The sequence below is a fragment of the Podarcis melisellensis genome (assembly GCF_964234715.1).
Source record: "Podarcis melisellensis genome assembly, chromosome: 16".
NCBI lineage: Eukaryota > Metazoa > Chordata > Lepidosauria > Squamata > Lacertidae > Podarcis > Podarcis melisellensis.
In genome coordinates this window covers 16322358-16342148 of record NC_138533.1, presented here as the reverse complement: position 1 = coordinate 16342148, position 19791 = coordinate 16322358, and the positions used below count along the sequence as shown (strand labels likewise).

General features: G+C 47.0%; 1 protein-coding gene across 5 annotated transcripts in view; it reads left to right on the top strand.

Annotated features, from left to right (window-relative positions):
• ARHGEF2 (Rho/Rac guanine nucleotide exchange factor 2) overlaps nt 1-19791 on the top strand; it is a 96956-nt gene that overhangs the window by 25122 nt on the left and 52043 nt on the right. Inside the window, exon 1 of one of the 5 annotated variants that reach the window (XM_081892997.1) lies at nt 18752-18774. The exons of the other annotated variants lie outside the window; for them this stretch is intronic. The gene's annotated coding sequence lies outside the window, so the exon portion shown is untranslated. Of the gene's footprint in view, nt 1-18751; nt 18775-19791 lie in introns of those variants that run through there. 5 annotated transcript variants of the gene reach the window in all.

Below are 19791 nucleotides of genomic sequence, written 5' to 3'. Positions count from 1 at the left end.
CACTGTTTCTAATCCCACCCTGCGGAGCCACAGAGAACTAGTCTGCTTCTGTGTGAGAGCCTTTCAGATATGATTCGAAGATTGCAACGTAAGATGGGTCAGGCCATTGGCCTGTCTATAGTCCAGGACCCTGTTCGCACAGTGGCAAAACAGGTTCATGGGGGAAACCAGCAAGGAGGAACCCAAGCCCCAGAGCCGCCTCCCTGCCTGTGGTTTCCAACAACTGGTATTCAGAACCATTGCTGCCTCCAACAGTGGAGGTAGGACATACCTTCTGTTATAGCCTTCGTGAATTTGTCTAAACCTATTTTAAAGCCATTTTAGGTTGGTGGCCATCACTGCCTCCCATGGGAGCCAGTTTCATAGTTTAACTCTGCGCTTCACTGGATGTCCACGAGTTCTGATGTTAGGAGAGAGAGAGAAAAACTTCTCTCTGTCCACTCTCTCAATGCCGCACATATTTTTATAAACCTTCATCACATTGCCTCTTGCTTGCCTTTTCTGTAAACTATAAAATCCCAAATGCTACAACCTTTATTCGCAGAGTAATTGCTCCATCCCCTTGATGATTTCAGTTGCTCCTTTTGGAAACTTTTACATCCTTTTTGAGGTGAGGTGACCAGAACTGTGTCTCCCCTTCATCTTCTTTTCTGCAACTCTGTCAACCATTCCACAGAGACGATTTAGCTTCCCAGCTCCCTCCCCACCCTGCTCACCTCCTCTGAGCATGCAGAACTGGATGCATGATGGCAATGGTATAGTCTGCCTCCACAGTTAGAGCAGCAGTGCTTCTCAATACCAGTTGCTGGAAGCCATAGGAGGGGAGAGGGCTCTTGGGCTCAGATCCTCCTTGCTGGTTTTTCCACAGGCATCCGGTAGGCCATTGTGAGAACAGGATGCTAGGCTAGATGGGCCGTGGGCCTGATCCCATGCTCTTATGTCTCCAGCTATAGTCTGACCAGCTTCCTTTCATTTCAGTAGAGCCCATGCCAGGATAAATTCCCTCAAGGCTGTGCCCCGTGTCAATTAGGGTATGCAAGGTGGGGTGGAGGCTGTTCCCCCTTCGGCACGAAATGTCTCAGGATGGCCCTGGAAGGAAGAGGATCCAAGCTGTCTTGCCCCCATATTTCCACAAGACACAAAACTCCAGTCACCACCAGATCCACACTACACATTTAAAGCATGTTCAACGCACATGGAACTGTAGTTTTCCCTCCGCAAAGGTACAATTTCCAGCAACCTTTACAAACTACAGTTACCCAGGATTATTTGTTTGTGGGGAGGGGGGGTGTCATGTGTTTTAAACATGTGGTGTGCTCCTTCCTTACCTCTCTCTATAGCAGCCTCCGCCAACCTGGTGCCCTTCAGGTGTTTTGGACTACAACTCCCACCAGCCCCAGCCATTATGGCCAGCTCCTCTAGACAGTGGCTTCTCCCCCCACTGAACTGACTGTTTCTAGTAAGGGGGGAAAGGGAAGGGAAAACTTGAAAGATGCCAAGGTTGCTGCTGCCCCCAAATAATGTAAAATAATAATAATAATGCAACAGTTTCTAACATCCGGTTTATGATATCTTAGTTCACCAGCTACAGGCTGCGCTTTAAAAATAATAATAATAATAATAATAAAAGCACTTTGGGATGGTGAGCCTCTCTTTTCAAGCGTCTTTGATGACAACGTCCTTCCTCCTTGAAGTTCAGAGCATTTCCTTTATTTCTCAAAACACACAAGAGGAAAGCCTGCCTAGGAATCCACACCTTTGTGCCAAGATTATTTTCCTTCTTCATAGAGAAGTAGTTTAGCCCAGGATTCCAGATCTAATCTCAGTCTTGTGCCCCTTCTCCCCTCTCCCACTTCTGTAAGGAAGTGGGGAGGGGAATCTAGATTACCAGCCAGCTGTTTAACATGGTCAGGCTCTGCCCAGTGATGGCTTTGATGTGTAAATGCTTGCCCTCTGTGCCCCTCTAGGCTGCTGCAAAGCTTTCTTTCCCTCCTCCTTCTTAAAGACATTTCCTTACAATTGCATTCTTGTCTGGGCTTCTGAATAGGGAGGAGGGGAAATGAGAAATCACGCACACACAGTTAAGAACTTAACTTCAAATTACTAGCTTGGATCAGTCCTACTCAATTCAATAGGGACAGGCCAAGGCTCAGTAGCAGAGCATCTGCTTTTCAGGCAAAGAGTACCAGGTACAATACCCTGCAGCATCTCCAGGAGAGACCCATCTATGAGACCACAGAGAACTGCTGCCATCAGTATCCACAAAACTCCCAAGCGCCAGCTGTTTTCTGATGGGGGGGGGGAGAGTTCACTGGCAGAAGGGTTAAAACTGGCTGTTGCTTGTAGCCTGCACACCTCAGCCCTAGTGCTAAACCTGGCACTGCATCGTTTTTTAAAACCCTCACCTGCCCCAATTGTGTCTAAGTGGTATAACAGGGCCTTTTTTCTGGTGGCACCCTGCTTGGGGAACTCTTGATCTGCTTGTCTGGCATTTACTATGCTATTATCTTTCTCAGCCCCAAGAAGAAATTGTCTTTATGCCTACCTTGTTTTACTCCAGTAGTTTGAAATGATTCTGGCAAGCCACCTTGGGGGCTCATAAGGTTGAAAGCTGAGATTTAAGTGGAGAAAGAATAACTTGGTAGTAAATAAAGTGGGCAGAGTGTGCTCTTTTTGAAGCAGTAAAGGCCACACCTGTGAAGTGAGCTGAACTTTCCCCATCCCATCTTCCTGTAGCCTCTCACCCTATGCATGGTAGCCCCATCTGAGCTCACTTCTGGTATCAGTTGACTGAAGAGAAAAATGTTGGCCAGTATGGGGGGGGGAGGGGGAAGGGGAGAGAGACTCAGGGGAAATAGCACTCCCTTCTCACAAATACCTCCTTTGCTCAAAAGCTGGGTTGGGGGGAGGCACTCTGCCACTGTTTGACACTGGGGTAGACCTGCGTTGAAACAAACAGACTTGCCACACGGTTGTGTGTACTTGAACTCTGAGCTGCCTGCTGCAATATCACAGAATGCTCAGTAATGTAGTCAGTACGTTGAGGAGCAGGTGGATTAATTGCCTCGGGTAACAAAACTGCTTTGGGTTTGGTCTGCCTGGGCTCAAATTTTGCCCCAATTAGCCCCCACAGGCCTGCTTCAGTGTGTGAGCTCCCTTTTGCTTAACTATCCAGGGTGTCTGCGCCTGTGTGCATTTTGTGGTCGTTGTCGCCTGGGGAAGAAGGAGGGGCTGATTCCTTGCTCCTTTCCTCTCCAGCTCACGATTCCTTTCAGGAAATCTGGGACTTGTCATTAGGAACGGATTTCTTTCCCCGTCTCCAACTTGAAAGGGATCTCCAGCTGATTTGGGTTAGAAGGGGAGAAAAAATGGGTCCAGCTGTTCCCCGCCAGTCTGGGAGGACACGGCATGCTTTGTGCAATGATTGCATCAGGCCCTTTTGCCTGTCTTGAAGCAGTCCGAATAAACAGATTTGGAGTTCAAAAGTGGCCTGTTTGCACAGGTGGTTCCTGCCCTTTGGGCTCAGCGCTTTATTGCTAAAACAGAAAGGGAGAAACCTGAGCTGAGGCCGTGTTCATGACGTTTAAATCTGGGAGACTCCTATGAGGCTCTCCAAGGAGGGCCGGCCCAAGTCATATTGCTTTCTGTGGTGAAGGACAGAATGGCGCATCCCCTTATTCCATGTGCCAGATGGGCAGTTGAATTGTATTTGAGGAACACTGGTGATGTGTCAGTGTCCTCCTTCCCTGCACTTGAGGTCAGCAGACTAGCTTAGCGAGTGCAAGGCAGGCCTGCAGCGCACAACTCTGCCTGTGGCCTCTCCCTCAAAATACACCAGCTGAAGCGGCTGCCTCACTTTAGCCTAACGGTAGAGCCAGCCTTGTCTGCAAGAAAGCAGGCTGATCCCTGTGTTGAGCAGCTCAGACATGTTGCATCCGTCACATCACTTGATTTATTTTATTTACAAAAATGTGTATATACCTCTATTCTTAAGAGAGAGGAAAAATCTGAGTGGCTTACAACAATGACACGTTAAAAACAGCACAATGAAAACTAAATTAAAAAATTAAAATGGAAAATCAGCTATTATGGAAATATGTGTTCTTAATTTCCTGCATAAACCTGATGGAATAGAAAAGTTTTCAGCAGGTGTTTAGAAGTTGACACAGAAGTTGCCTGCTAAATCTCCATTCCGCCATTCCACATGGAGGCGGAATGAACAGGAACACCCTTGGGGACAAATGACACTAAAGACTTAGTTCCTTGTTACTGTCAAATGGGTCTCGTCAACTCTAGGAATAACCAGCGATGCTCCTGCAGATGATCTCTGTGATCGAGATGGGATATAAGGGTTCAGGCCGACCTCGAGGTACCTTGGACCTAAGTTGCTTTGAAAAATTAATACCTTCAGCTCCTGCCAAGGAGAAGCGTTTTCTGCGGCATCCTGGGATCAAATCCAGCACTTGACTTTGCCTCTCATTGGCTCATCTGTCCTCTATGCAATTCCACCGCATGCAAATGGCCTATCAGTTGACTCTGAGCAACTTGTTTTTGCATTTTTCTATCCAGCATATTTCAGCTTCAGTCACTTTTAGAAGACACAATTAAGCCTAATTAAGCTTTGTCTTGGCTCTTAATATGGTGGTGTTGGTAGTTCTTATTTTACTTTTTGTTCAGTGCATCGGATCCAAGATTTGCCTTTGGCAAACAGCACTCCATCCACAGCTTTCACTTGTCTTTGAATGGAGCCGCTGTTAAGAGAACCCAGTTAAGCCACTAACTGGTTTCAGATGCTGGTTGTTCTTGGAGTCAAAGGATGGATTGGTGCACAACTGAGCATGTAGCCCAGCCTTTGCCAACCCTGATGTCCTCCAGGCATTTTGGACTACATTTCCCATCAGCCCTAGGCTTGCCTATTCCTCTCCCAGAGCTATAATTTTCAGAGTTGTTTAATAATCAATCTCTCTTCACAGGGAACTCTGAGAATTTCTAGCTCTTGAGAGAGAGGAATAGGAAGGGTCTCGTAACAACTCCCAACACCCTTAACAAACAACAGCTCCCAGAATCCTTTAAAGCGGTATCATAGTGCTTTAAATGTAGGCTGTGAATGTGGCCATACAGGGGCAGTCCTTGTTCTGACCATGGAGTCTGGTGAGGTCACAAGTTGCTGGGCAGCTTTAAGAGCAGCATAGCAGGAAACAAGCATATTATCTCAGGTGGGCACAGTCCAGGGGAATGTCCTCCCACATTCATTTCCATAGGACTTTTGCAGAAGGACCTCTCAGTAGATCACACCCCTTGTTTGTTACTGGAAGGAAGGGGTGCCATTTAGATTTTCTCCCCCAGGTTACCACTGTGTCCTGGGGCAGCATTGCAGAATAATAATCCCAGGCAGAGGGGCTGAGAGGCAAATTTCCTTTTTATGGCTGTTCTCAAACTTCCTCCCTCTCCCCGCCATGTTACTTGAGGGCTCACATGACTGGTCTCAACAATGTGGCCCGTTTTTTTTTCTTTTCTTTTCTTAAAGATATATACTGTATATTATTAGCAAGTTAAACTGTCTGACCTGCTTGGAACAAAGCTAATACTTGCAACTCATTAAAGGCAAATTATTCCACAGCGTTCCCATTTTAGAACGTCAGGCTGTTCCTGCAAGCAGGAGCTGTGATGACAAGAATAGAGAAGGTGACGCTTTCAGAAGGAGAAGACTTCTGAAATGGTGTTTAGCTCGGTTTACAGTTGAATCTAAGAGTTTTATTATTTATTTATTTACTATTTATTTATTTCATTTATACCCCACCTTTTCCTCCAAGGAGCTCAAGGTAGCACACATGGTTCTCCCCCTCCTCATTTTATTCTCACAACAACCCTGTGAGGCAGGTCAGACCAGCGAGCTTCACTCACTCGGTTTCCTGATGGGCAAGCGGGGATATCCTTGGTCCTAGGCCGGCATTCTAACCACTACACCACACTGCCTCTCTCCTCCTCCAGTTTTCCCCTGCACTTACCTCAGTGGTGGACCTACATTTTGGGGCCCTGAAGCTTGAACTGTCAAGGGGGTCCCTTTGCAACAAGGTCTGGTTAGTGACTTATCTTCTTCAATGGGGTTTCTCCACCCTTAGAGCATCTGTGCTACTGACTCTCAAACTTTGGGATTGTTGAAATATATACAACAACAAAAATAATCACTTTGAGTCGTGCAACTCAAATTGGGTCTATTAGACTCAACATTTTTAAGCAAAGTGGACTAAAGTAACTTCTAGGGTCCCCTCCAGGATTAGGAGCCCTGAAGCTTAAGCTTCAATAGTTTCATAGTAGATCCACTCCAACTGGCCTGAGAAATCATTTGCAGAGGTTTGCAGGGTGATGGACAGTGCGGAGATAGCTGTTTCCATCATATGATGACAGTCACCCAGTTAAGCTGATTTGCAGTAGGTTCGAGCCAGGCAAAAGGAAAGAAGTCTGCATGCATCTTCTGGAACTTACGGCCACATGAGCAATCCCAAGAGTTTTGTGGGTGGGGAGGGGGAGAGAGAGAGAGAGAGATCTGTGACTGGTTTGTAATACGTCCTGCTGATTTAAATGGTGTCACTGGGGAAACAAGCAGTTACAGTACTTGACTGTAGCCCTTCAGGGTGGCTGTGTGTCTGAAGGCTTCCCTTTCCCTGCACATGGAGAAGCAGTATGCCAAGGGAGACTAGGCTGGCTTCTTTGCTCTGACTTGGCTCTTTATGGTCACATCATTTCCTCCACCTGCAGTGTGGAAGCAATTCAGCCCAAGAAAACATTTCCCCACTTGATTCCCTTGAAAGTATAAACTGTCCCTGAGGGTGTCTTTAAGCAGGGATGGATCTTCCATGCAACCTTACTGGCTTCTGATCCACCCCCGGGCCCAATCCAAAGTGCTGGTTTTGACCTATAAAGCTCTACGTGACCTGGAGGGGAGAGGACTAACAATGGCTACTTGCCATGATGGCTGTGCTCTGCCTCCACAGTCAGAGGCAGAAATGCCTTTTGAATACCAGTTTCTGGAAACCATGGGGAAGGGACGGGCATTTGGTTGACCACTGTGAGAACAGAATGCTGGGCTAGATGATACATCAGGCCTGATCCAGCAGACTGCTCTTAAGTTCCTATGGGAGTAGCAGGGGACCACCTGCTATGGCGTCCTCTGGGTATATCCACCCTGTATAACACCCCCTACCTCTCTAACCTTTGGGCAATACTGCTTATAAGCCTCCAAGCTATAGGGCAGTGGGGATCCTCCCAGCTTTTATCCTGGGAATTGGGAAACTTGCCAGCCAACTTCCTCTAGTCTCTGCTGGATGCAAGAGTCAGCCTGAGTCTCTGCAGAAAGCTTGTAGCTTGTAGTTTCAGTGCCTGGTGTGTGGGAGATAAGGCGGTTGTGGCCTAAAAAAGCCAGCCAACCTCCAGTATTCTGGATGATAAAGAGTTTATTTTAGAAAAGCAATGATTAAGGAAGGAGGAGCAAGAGATAAGCAGAGTGTAATAATGTAAAATAAAATATAAACTTAGCATCCAGCTCGCCTAACACTTTGGGGCAAGCTTCAAGGTTCAGCTAACATGCCTGCTGCCAGGGGTTTTCAGGGCCTTCTGGTGAAGACAAAAATCACTGTACCTATATCTTGGGTGGTCAAGGGGTGGAAGAGGGGAGCCCGAGCCATGGGGAGAGGACCTTGGAGCACCTGGGGAGGGTTCCAGTCATCTCCACCCCACCCCAACACAAATGCATGATAGTGTTTCCACTGTGAGGTAGGTTAGGCTGAGAGGCAGTGAGTCCAGTGAGCTCCATGGCTGAGTGGGGATTCAAACCCTGGTCTGTCAGGTGCTAGTTCTCATATAACCCCCACAACAACCCTGTGAGGTAGGTTAGGTTGAGAAGCAGTGAGTAGTTTAAGGTCACCCAGGGAGCTTTGTGACTGAGGGCTTGTCCACACTTCCGCTTGTCCCCTGCCTAAAAAGCACAGGCCGGAGTGGTTTTCTGCTTGTCCCATGCTTTCTAGGCATGGAGCTGAGTGGTTGCCTTTACCCTGCAACCTTCCCCTGGGAAATCCACTCTTTAGCGCTAAATGGTAATCTGCGGGGAACCCAATTCAGTGTTAAATCACAGGTTTTCAAATGCTGGACTCCTAGGTCCTAGCCTGATGCTCTGGCTCTCATTACGCTTCATTGCTAAGAGGGGATTCCGGCTTCCAGTTCCTCTGCCCTTCCACATCCAGCCACTATCGTCAAACCACCGAGCCTTTTACTGTGCCCCCCCCCCTCACATTTATTATTTTATTCACGCTGGTGGCACTTTTCCTCTCTGTTCTTCTATTTTAAGTGTCAGGGAAGGTGCTAGGTGCCGTGGGTAGGTTGAGCTTTAGTGCGTTTTCCACCCTCACGTCACAAGACCTCCCCACTGTGAGGCAGACGTTCTAGTGTAGTTCTGACTCAGTCCTTCAGAAATACCTTTGCCTTACTGACGCCTACTGCTTCCTGGGGCTGCTCTGCCTCCCGTCCTCTTAAGCAGGCAGAATTGGGTCTGGTCATGTGGGGTAAAGCAAAGGGAAGCATGCTCTCAACGCAGGGGTCTCACTTTCCCCCTCACCCATTCCCCTCAAAAGAGTCGGTGGTTCTCTGAAGAGAAGGTTAGGAAGCTGATGCGAATTTTAATCTCTTTTAGTATTTTAACCTTTTGTACATTCTAAACTATTGTCATAATCTTTCTTTGATTTTAGTGTTTTATCTTTTTGTAAACCACTTTGAGGTTTATATGTTTATTTGCAATCAAGGGGTGTATAAATTTCATGAAATAAAATGAGTTAAATTCAGCACTGCTGGGGCAGACCATGTGTTTGGGTTGCAACACTGTGGGTTCGCATTCACACGGTCCTGTCTGTGCCAGTTGAGGGGAGGCAGGGATCTTCCCCAGGCCAAGGAGAACATTTTTTATTAGGAAAGACCCAAGGTTCCCAGGGTCAGTCTACAGAGAAAGGCCTGATTTTTGGCAGGGTGGAGAGGCAGCTTGGTTTAAGGCTCAGCTCAGCAAGCCAGTGTCAAAAGCATTTCCTACACCACCTGTGTGTTTCCACCTTACTTTTGGGGCCTTGCAGTCTTCAGCCTGTGACTCACCTTACACGCACATGTTGTTTCTCGTTTGCCACCTGAGCCACAGGTGGCTTTCCTCGAGGGAACCACCTTTGTTCCCAAGGCCTTGCTGTTTGGATGGAGTGCTGCTGTGTGGCATGTTGTTTGTGGGGACTCATTGGGTGGAACACCCATGAAATTTGTGGCAGCATGTGGAGCCAGGAATACCCACCCATGGCCAAAACATCAGGGGCACATTGGGATCCCAACCTCGGGTTCAGCCAGCAGAGTGGGGATGTGCATAGTTCCTGTTGCCTTGCTTCAAAAAGGTTATTGTAGAGCTGGAAAAAGTTCAGAAAAAGGCAACCAAAACAACCAAGGGGATGGAGCAACTCCCCTGTGAGGAAAGGTTGCAGCATTTGGGACTTTCTGGTTAGAGAAAAGGCGGGTAACATGTGACATGATAGAAGTCTGTAAACTTATGCCCGGATTGCTGAGGTGCCATAAAGCATCTTAACTCGTGCCTCCTTGTACTGAACTGGCTTCCCCTATGCAAAGCCAAAAGTCCCTTTTCAGCAACCAACTTTTGCTTTGAGATTTGGGATTCACCCAAATCTGCTGCACATCCCTCCTGTGAATTAGTGGCGGCCATGAGGGGGTTACGAGGACCACTTACGGCTGCTTTGGTTGAGCGGTGCTTTCTACATTAGACATTGTGCCTACATCAGGCCTTTGCCTTGAGACTTCTGCAAAAAGAACTGGCAAAGGGCTCTATGCCTTGAGCCTTTTGGGTTTCTGCTGCTTTGGCAATAACTTGCATTTCTATGGAGTCTCAGGGCTTCCACCCTGCAGTGCCCCCCTCACCAGACCCCCTTGTAGCTTCCATCCTGCATGCCAGAAAAAACCCCATCGTCTATTTGTTGTTCCAGTGGGCCTGCCCATCCCAGGAAGAGCCCCTGAGTGAGGCTGGGGCCTGATAAGGTTCCTGATGAGGGGGTGGGGAGTCCCCAGCTTTGCTTTCTCAGCCACAGAAGCAGGGAGGAAGTCTCACGCTGGCAAAAAAAAAAGTCCCCAGTGGGGCTGAAGGGGAAGTTTGGGGTGGTTCGATTGGGATCAGTTTCCTCTTGCAAAGTGGGCTGGCTTACTGTAGGTTGTTATAAATAGCAGCAGGGTGGGACAGCACTAATGTGACAGACCAGCTGTGGGAGATGTCTGGATGGGGGTGGGATGGGGGAATAGCCACTGATGGGGGTGGGCATAAGTCTGTCCTCAGCAACTAGCTCAGTGAAACCTCCATGACCAAAGGCAGTCCACCTCTGAGTGTCAGCTGCTGAGGACAAACTGGAAAGCTGCCCTCTCTGTCATGCCCTGCTTGTGGGTTGCCTAGAAAGAAAGAAAGAGTTTGGATTTGATATCCCGCTTTATCACTACCCGAAGGAGTCTCAAAGCGGCTAACATTCTCCTTTCCCTTCCTCCCCCACAACAAACACTCTGTGAGTTGAGTGGGGCTGAGAGACTTCAGAGAAGTGTGACTGGCCCAAGGTCACCCAGCAGCTGCATGTGGAGGAGCGGGGAATCAAACCCGGTTCACCAGATTACGAGTCCGCCACTCTTAACCACTACACCACACTAGCTCTCACTGGCACTCACAGAAGCATCTGACCAGTCACTGTGGGGAACAGGATGCTGGCCAATTGGACCTTTGGCCTGATCTAATAGGAAAGAAAGCCTCTCCCTCCCTCCCTGGCCAGCATGGAAATCAAATGGACTAGTGAAGGACTCGCCTGTGTGAAATTCCAGCTCGCCAATGGCAACCACACAAGTAGTTAACTACAGGACTGTGTCCAAAACAGGACCTGGGGCTGAGCTGTGGTTGCGGGTGTTGGTCTGTCCATGCTCCAAACAGGCCTGAGCCAAACCCTAGGTGCTTTTTGCTCGGTAACTGCAGATGCAACATTCTTTGAAGAGGATTTAAGCTGGCACTGACCTGCATGCTAAGCTATTAGCACCAACTAGCCGTTGGTTACTCAAGCAAGTTGGCCTCTAGGGGGCCAGCAGAAGAACAGGGCGGCTGGAGTGGGGGGTGGGGATCCCCTTCCATCACTAATGCTGCTGCTATGGAGCACCTGTTAGGAGGAATCAAGGGGATTAGTTCCTTCCCTCCTTTCCCCTGGTTTTTCCAGCCAGATTGTAATTTCAGCCGTTGAAGCAACAGCTGGGTGGGCGTGGAGGCTGCAGCAAGCAGGGAGCCAGTTCCCACAGAAGGCGGAAGACAAATGATATTTCCCTCTGTCTCTTCCCCCTTCTGCGAACTGCATGGAGTTATAAGATGCAAACCTTCAGAGAGCTCCCAAAACTTTGAAGGCCCAATGTAAAGTGGGGGGCACATGTGTTTCTGTGCATCTGTGGTTGAGGAACATTGTGCCAATGCTGTTATGCATAAGAGCAGTTACCCCATTTAAACATGGTGTTGATTGTGGATATTTCTTAGAATCATAGAATTGTAGAGTTGGAAGAGACCCCAAGGGTCATCTAAAGCAACCTCCTGCAATGCTCTTGGGTGTGCACGGAAAATGGCACAAAAGTAAGAATTCAGCCATGTTGCAGCTTTTCCTATCACACGTCTACAGCGATAGGAGAAACTGCATCCAATAGACTTTTCCCTTGGGTGCCACTTTTGAAGCTGTTTGTCATGCACACTTAACTTAATGGAAAGAAGCACCGTTCAGCTTAGTGGGCTTTTACTTCTCTTATTTACTTGAAATATTTTTTATTATGCCGCCTTTTGTACAAATCCCTAGGTGCTTTACAGCAGCCAAACCCAACATTGGGTGCCTCCAGACTAGTCACTATTTTGCATAGCGTAAATTTAGGTTTACACAGTTAAAGTGGGTTAATGCCATCTTGCATCCAAGGTGCAACAAACCCTCCTCTAAAAGGAATACATATGGATTATTACAGTTTGGAAAGAGACTGAGAAATGGATTGAAAATTGTGGGAGGAAGGAATGATTCAACAGCCTGCAACCATACTGGGATGAATGTTCACAGCATTACAGTTCTATTTTATAACCTCCATAAAGGCAAATCCGGATGAAGGGGCTCAATAAACTGGCCATTTGCAAGTGCCCCAATCAAACTTTCAAGTAAATAGGCACAGAATAGGCTGTTTTATGGATGGGAGTCTTCTCTGGTCCTGGTCCTGGTCAACATAACAGGCTCTGTTCTCCAGTCCGAGAGGGTAGGCTTGTCTCAGAAGGTAATCTTTTCGGCCTTGGCATTGCCACACTTTGCTTCTGGCACAGCTCCTGTGCCTTTAACAGCTGCAGAATGTGCAAAGAGTCAACAGCTGCACTTTTGCTGGCCTGAGATAGTGAGACAGGGAGTTTGCCAATTGGGGCTTTTGGCCTTGGCAGGGTCTGAGGCAGAACAGTTCTGGGGCCAGGGGAAGGCAGCCGGTGAAGGAACCTGGAAGGGGATGGCTGACCCAGAGGAAGAGAGCCAGTAGGAGTTAGACTGTCGGACTAGGACTATGGAGAGACCAGAGTTCGAATCCTCACTTGTCCATGTAGCTCACTGGGTGACCTGTATGGCACTGGGTGTTTTCTCCACTCCTGAGCTAGAGATATAAAAATTCACCTCAGGAACTGAAGGCCTCTTCTTGCCTTACCTCAGGGAACTTGACAACCCTGCGAAACATGTAGATGAATTTTTGACATAATTTAAAATAAAACACCACAAACGCAGAGAACAATGTCCTTGTGGATAATGTGGCTATCCTGAAAGAAAGAGCGGAAGCAGAAACAGCCGCTGATGTGTCGGTTGGCAATTTTGTTGTTGTTGAGTTTGAGACGGGGAAATTGAAAAGAAAATTGGTTGGCCAGGTGATGCAATATCCTCTTCTTAATAAGGAGACTTCTGTAACGTTTGTCTTCCCTGAAAACATTGGGTTGAAAAGAAACAAATCATGAGGGTTTTGCCACAGCTAACTTTAAATTACCCTGGACATTACAACTTACCACATGGTCCTTTACCTTGACCTTTGTATCCATTAATTAACACAGGTTACATTGGCCATGTTATTTCCTAATTTTATTTTATTTCATATAATTTATACACCACTTTTTATTATTATTATAAAATAAAAACCTCAGAGTGGTTATGTTGGCCACAGGTAATTTGCAGGAAAACCTTTTCCCCACACTTTCAAATAAACATTACCATAAATTTGACACTTGCTCATGACACATTAGTATGATGAAATTATTTTTTATTCATACTTTTAGATAACACATTTGCCTTATTTATGTATTGACTGCATTTATACCCCAGTTGTGAAACTGTTACATTGGTCACATCTTTTAAAACACAATAAAAAGAAAGCATTTGAACTACCTGCAGAAATACTTCTTGAATATTTTTGTAGGGAAGATCAAGCCAGTCCAGTTAACACACAAATATTTTAATCTTAATTGGAATTCAGATAATATTACCTAAAACACCAGTGATTATGTAAAGAAGCTTCCAAACGTCACATTGATCACTACAGAATTGCCCTTTGGCACTTTTCCCATTGGGTTGAGTTGCCCCTTTACAATGTGCCCTCTTGCTGCCACGGTGGCTAAACATAAAACGAGCTTGGGAAATTATTATATCTCTGCAACAGCTGCCACCTCTCCTTGCACACCTAGCTGGGGGAGAAAAGCATTTTGTTTGCTCTCGCCTCCCCTGCGAAAAGCAGGCCCCACAGTCCAAAGGGAGGACACTGCACCTTTTGTCTAACCCGTTTTCCATTGTCCTTCGTGGTAGTTTCCTGCCTTTTACACGTCCTGTTGAGCTGAGTGAATTTATTGTGTGTCGAATTCCTTTGCCTCTAATTCATTTTATGTTTCTCAGATGCTTTTTAGGCCTCAGGGAAAGATTCCCTCCTTGTCTCTTTGTAGTTTTTCATTCTCTTCTGGTCAGAAATATACCATAGCCTCCCACCCCTCTCTTAGATTGGTGGCGCCTCCATTCTCCTTCTGAAGATTGGCTGTGCACCAGCGATGGCTTCCCTTTTGCCTTAGGACCCACTTACTGCTCCTTCATGTTTTATTTCCTACATTTCAAGCACTTAATGGACACAGAGCTGATTTTTGAGGGCCTTTGTCATACAGAGAAATGGCTGTGTCTGCTTCTCAGTGAGAAGATCCATCAGAATTCAGTTGTGCCCAAAGTACATGCTTAAGGATATTTGAACCCTGTGTCTTAGGTACATTGTGCAAATCAAGCACCTTTCCATGGTATTTACTTTTGCATAATTTTATTCTGGTTTTGTTAGCTGTAGAGAAGAATAATTCATAGCGGAGAATAATCAATTGGGGTTTAGGGCTGTCACAAGAAAGATGGAGGAAGCCTGTTTTCTTCTGCTCCATAGGCTAGGACCCAAACCAATGGATTCAAATGGAGGTGCTTTCTCCTCTATAATTAATTTTAAAGACTATTCCCTGGTATCAAAAGTAGGGTTCAGAGATCAGTGTTAGGGGATTCCCTATTCTGCTTAACCCCCCCTGCAATTCCTTTTCCTGCTCCACCCCCCCTCCCCAAGGGAAGGCTCTTTCTTTAATTACTCATATTAATGAATCCTGGAGAGGTGGCCCATGGAGCCATTGTGGTGGGGCAAGGTTTGAGGATGTGTAAGGGCTGGGCGATGAGTTTCAATCAAGGCAGCCAGGCCCCGCTGTTAATGCTCTTTGGGATTAATTGCTTGCACCACTGCTGGTTCCACTTAAGCCAGGAAGCGAAAGATAATTAAAAAAGAAAAAGGAATGGCTGAAAAGCAGCAGCTTCTACTCTTCATTTGACAGGCAGGCTGGGAGGGGAATAAAGAGGAGAAGAGCTAAATAATCAGGAGATGGGGAGGGAAGCAGCAGCAGTTGTGCTGCGATAAATGTAGACAGTGCCCTCAAACAAACACATCTAGGGCTTTACATTTTTTGTCATTTGGGATATGTGCAAATGCAGTTAACAACATGTGGAAACCCAGGAGTAGTACATTTTAAATGGGAATAACAGTTTCTAAACATGTTTCTTTTGAATGTGAGTGGTCTGAAGAATGTGTTCCCCCTTGCAAAGGAAGTTCTATAGATGCGCACTGATGGTTTTCATAGAATTGTATAACTTGGGCCCTCTGGTCCAACCCCTTGCAATGCAGGAATCCAGTCCACAGTTGTCCCTGGATGGGCTTGAACCACCAGCCGTCTGGTTAACAGCAAGACGGTCAACGTCCAGGTTTTCCTCCATACCGGAAAAGGATGGAAGAGGATGAGAATTTTAATACTAGCGTGCATGTGTATTTCAATGTCAGTTTGGACACCATTTTTTAGATGCCCAAAACGTAAAACTGGGTTCAAGCTCCTCTTGTGAAGAGAGGTGGTGTGCAGACAATCACTGGGTAGGTTTATAAAGTTACACATCAAGCATGAGGAACTTCCTGCCTGTTGGCCACATGTGGCCCTCCAGGCATCTGTCTCTGGCCCTCAGGACTCTCACTGTCCCTGTTCCATGCCCTCAGGTGCTTCTGCCTGGTTGTGATGATGCCTTATGTGGTGCCTTCAGACTTGGCAGAGGGTGTCAAGTGCATCCCATGAGTTTAGGTTTGTGCAATCACGATGGACCTCTCTTTTGCCCTTAGCACAGCAAGCCCACTTAAAAAAAAAAAAAAATCAAGCTTTTGCAGTTTGGAAAGTGACAGGGAAATGCTCTGGAAAGTGTGGGATAAACGAAGGATGAATGGGAAGATGTTTACTGCTGCCACCCCCCGTCCACAAGTGAATTAGGATAAATGCCCAAACAAATCGGAATAAATGCTCAATAAAGAATGTAAATAGTCTAACCTCCAGATAAGCTTTGTGCAAGCAAATCAGGATGAATGTGCTCAGTACATAACAGGCCATCTGGAGGAACCCATCCTTGCCTGGGTGGAGACTGGGGACACATTGATGTGCAGGTGTGTTGAAACCTCTGGCTTTTGGGTGGCTGGAATGTTGCCTTCTATACAGCATCACATTCACAGGCTGGACTGCTTCTGCCTCTAGCCCTGCCCTCCACTGGCATGCAGCCTCTGGAAGTTTGCCCATGAGGGAATGCAGCTCTCCTTGAGCTGAAAAAGTTTTCCAACTCATTATATGTAGTGTAGGGGAAGTAGATTGAGGGGGGAGGGAATCCCTGTCCTATAATACTAGAACTCAGGGTCCACCAAAGGAACTAAATACAGCACAGATTAAAGGAAATACTTCACACAGTGCATACCTCATCCTAGGAATACACTGCTGCAAGATGTGACAAAAGCCACTGTCTGTCTTTAAGAAGACCTTTTGACATGTCCATGGAGGAAGTTGGTTCTAGCAACTGCAACCAGTCATGACAGCAACACGGAGCCTCCATCTTTTGAAGGAGGACACCTCTGAGCATCCTGTGCCTTCATGTCCTGCTTGTGGCCTTTCCAGAAGCACCACACGTTGTGACTTCTTGAGCTTTGCTCCTTCGCAGAACTGGGTGGATTATTCATTTCTAAAATGTTCAGTTTGAGGGCCCAACATTGATCCTCTGATCTGGAAGCCCTGCTCCCTTAATCCCATATCAAGGAACTGGGGAGGGACAGGCACTCTGTACATTCTCATAATATTGCAGTGCTGAGCCCAGGCATGAAAATGAGTTTTGCGGGCAGAATTCCGATCTGCAGCAGAGCAATGCTTCCCCTCACCCTAGATACGTTAAGTCCGATTGTGCATAATTGGTGGTGAGCTATAGAAGCACTTTGCAGCTGCTCCAAAATGCTCTTGCTGTTGTGCTATATGTTCCAAGACTGACTACAAAGCCAATCCCTCAACTGACTACCTGCAGATTGCTCTGCATTGTCTTTTAAGAGGCTTGATGTCAGCCGAAGATTCCATCTCTGGTCTCTTGAGACCTAACAGAATGACTGTGGGTGTTCTCCTCCACCATAATGTTCCCCGGGATAAATATAGTTATCTCCATAAGGCTGGTGTTAGCTTCTCCCTCTTAAAATTCTGGATGTTGAAGGCTATGCTTTTCTTATTTGGTGAGAGGGAAACCAAATCCCTGAGGGTGGGAACGGAAAGGGGGTGGGGGTGACATGGGAGTTGAGTTTTTATTCTTCCTCGAGTGGACCTTCTTGCCAACTTTAGTTGGAAAGAATGACACAGAGCTTGGACCTTTTTTTAGAAAGCACCAAACCATCCTCAAGTTGATCTCTGGCCAGGATTTATGTTTTTTTAAACAGCTCAGTAATGCAGGGTACCTGTTTTCTCCAACTATGCAACTTGAGAAGCAACATTTAAACTTGGCCTGGGGGGTTTCAGTTTTATATCACTCAGAAGAAAAAGATGGGCAATGGACATTTTTTTGAGATGGGGGGGAGCCACGTAAGTGCTGGGCTCCAGGTCCTCTTGCTCGCTAGAAAAACAGGGCAAGGATGAACCGATGTAGCACTGTCTCACACCACCACACCCAATGCACACTTAAATCACATGCCTTCAGCCAGAGAATCCCAGGAATGGTAGTTTCCCCACCCACAGAGCTACAATTCCCAACTCCCTTAACAACTAGAGCTTCCACGATTCTTTTGGGGGAAGCATTAAACGTGTGGTGTGGATCTGGAAGCTGTTTGTATCAGAGCCGCTGCCCTGAGACATATGGCAAGGGTGGAACAACATGTGACCAGCCAAGCCTTTATGATGGCCCATGACCAGCTTGACAGATGTGTTCTGGGCCAGCAAAGTCTTGGGTGGGGGGTGGGTTGTGAGACCGCAGACCCTGCTGGTTTGTAGGCCAGGCCCTGATCTCTCCATAGTGGGTTGCCAGCCAGTCACATGCAAAAGCTGACCCATGGCACTTCTTTGGATGTTTACCACATCCAGGATGTGGTAAAACTCTTGCTCACAGCTTCACTTCTAAAGAGGGAGTGCTGTTTGCTTGTTATTGCCTTTATATCTCACCTTTCTTTCCAGGAGCTCAAGGGGGTGAACTGTGTTCTCCCCCCACCCCATGAATATTGAGTCCACCAAAAGTACAGTATATGCCTTTTTGTGCTCCAATGAACTTAACACCCAATCACATACCTATGGGTCAATTTTATCACTAGGATTTGTTGTTAAATTATTGCATTTATATCCCACCTTTTCCTGTCCCATCTTGGATCAGTCTCTCTCTCTCTCTCTCTCTCTTTCTGTCTCTCTCTTGCAGCCTACCATGCCCTACAGGGTTTCTGAGGCTAAAATGAGGAGAGGGAGAGCCATGGATGCTCCTTGAGCTCCTTGTAGGAAAGTACTTTGAAACAATCCTGTGCACATGCTTGTGTGTGGGTGTGAAAGAGAGACAGGGTGACCTAACAAAATGCAGGGTTTGGAAGCTTTGCTGAAGCTGCTGCTGGGACCCAGTTGACCTCAGTTAATGAATAGCCCGGAAGGTCAAGGAAAAGGAAATTCCCCCCTTGTGAGTCGCAGTCAAATGCCCTGAGGCAGGGATGGGCTCTGCAGCCTTAGCCAGAGAGTCATTTTGTTTTCGTCCTACCGGGTCAGTCAAAGCTGGATGTCCAGTTGGTGTGGCAGGCAAAGAAGAGCCAGTCCTTTACTCCAGCAGCTGCCAAGCTAGCCAAGAGGCTTTGTGCCCCAACCATTATTGAGTAAGTTGCTGTCCTAACCCCTCCCCAAGACAGTGAGGCCAAGTGGGGGCTTGAGAGTGGAGGAGACTCAGAAAACAGTTTGGGAAGAGGGGGAGGGAGAGAGATGAATTTCTAAAAGTTTATGATGTTATCGTCTGCCTGCAGTTTGGCCCCTAATCTCAGATGGCCGGGAGGGGTGGGGAGAATGGCACACTCGGCTTGTATTGGAGGCACTCTTGTGTCACTTCACGTGTTCTAGGACTGTTTTCCTTGAAACTATGTTCTGGAATTGAGGCCTAGCTCAGATGAAGCCCCAAAAAACACCCATTTTGCTCCTGAAAAAATGTGTTGAGCAGTTCAGATGGGGATGATTAACATGGGATGGGGGGGTCAGGTGGGGAGATAATTTGTGAAACGGCAAGCAGCTCTGAATACAAATTACCATGAAAATCTGGGTTTGTTACCTTTAACTGTGGCAATCAATCTTTTGCACAAATGGGTCAGTCAAAGGCCTTGCACCCATCTTGTTGCCTTCCCTGTGGTCCACTCTTAAACTGCAAGCTCCTTGGGTCAGAGACCGGTCTCCTTCTCATGGGAAGCCGCGTTATAATGAGCCAGACCATTGCCCCACCTAGCTCAGTATTGCCTACAACTGGCTGGTAGACAACCGGCATTTGAAGAAGGGTTTTCTCACAGCCCTATCTGGAGATTCAACCTTTGGCATTCAAGGCAGATGCTCTAGTACTGAGCTGCAGCCCTTCCCCTAACATGGAGTGCCCCAGCTTCTCTCTCCCCCCCTTTGAAGGTCACTCTCAGTTGCGCTCCAAGGTGGAATATGGCAAGGGCCACAGAAGGGGAAAAGACAAGCCCAAACCCAAATGAAGGAATGTTTCCTCTTTCAGACATGGGGTGCTCAGCTGGACACACACCTAGACACCCCTGAAGTGGCAAAGTCAGCCTCTGCCTTGAGCTAGATTTAAGAACTTTGAGAACTTAAAGAAGAAAAGTCACTTGATTCAGGGACAGTCCACATATATA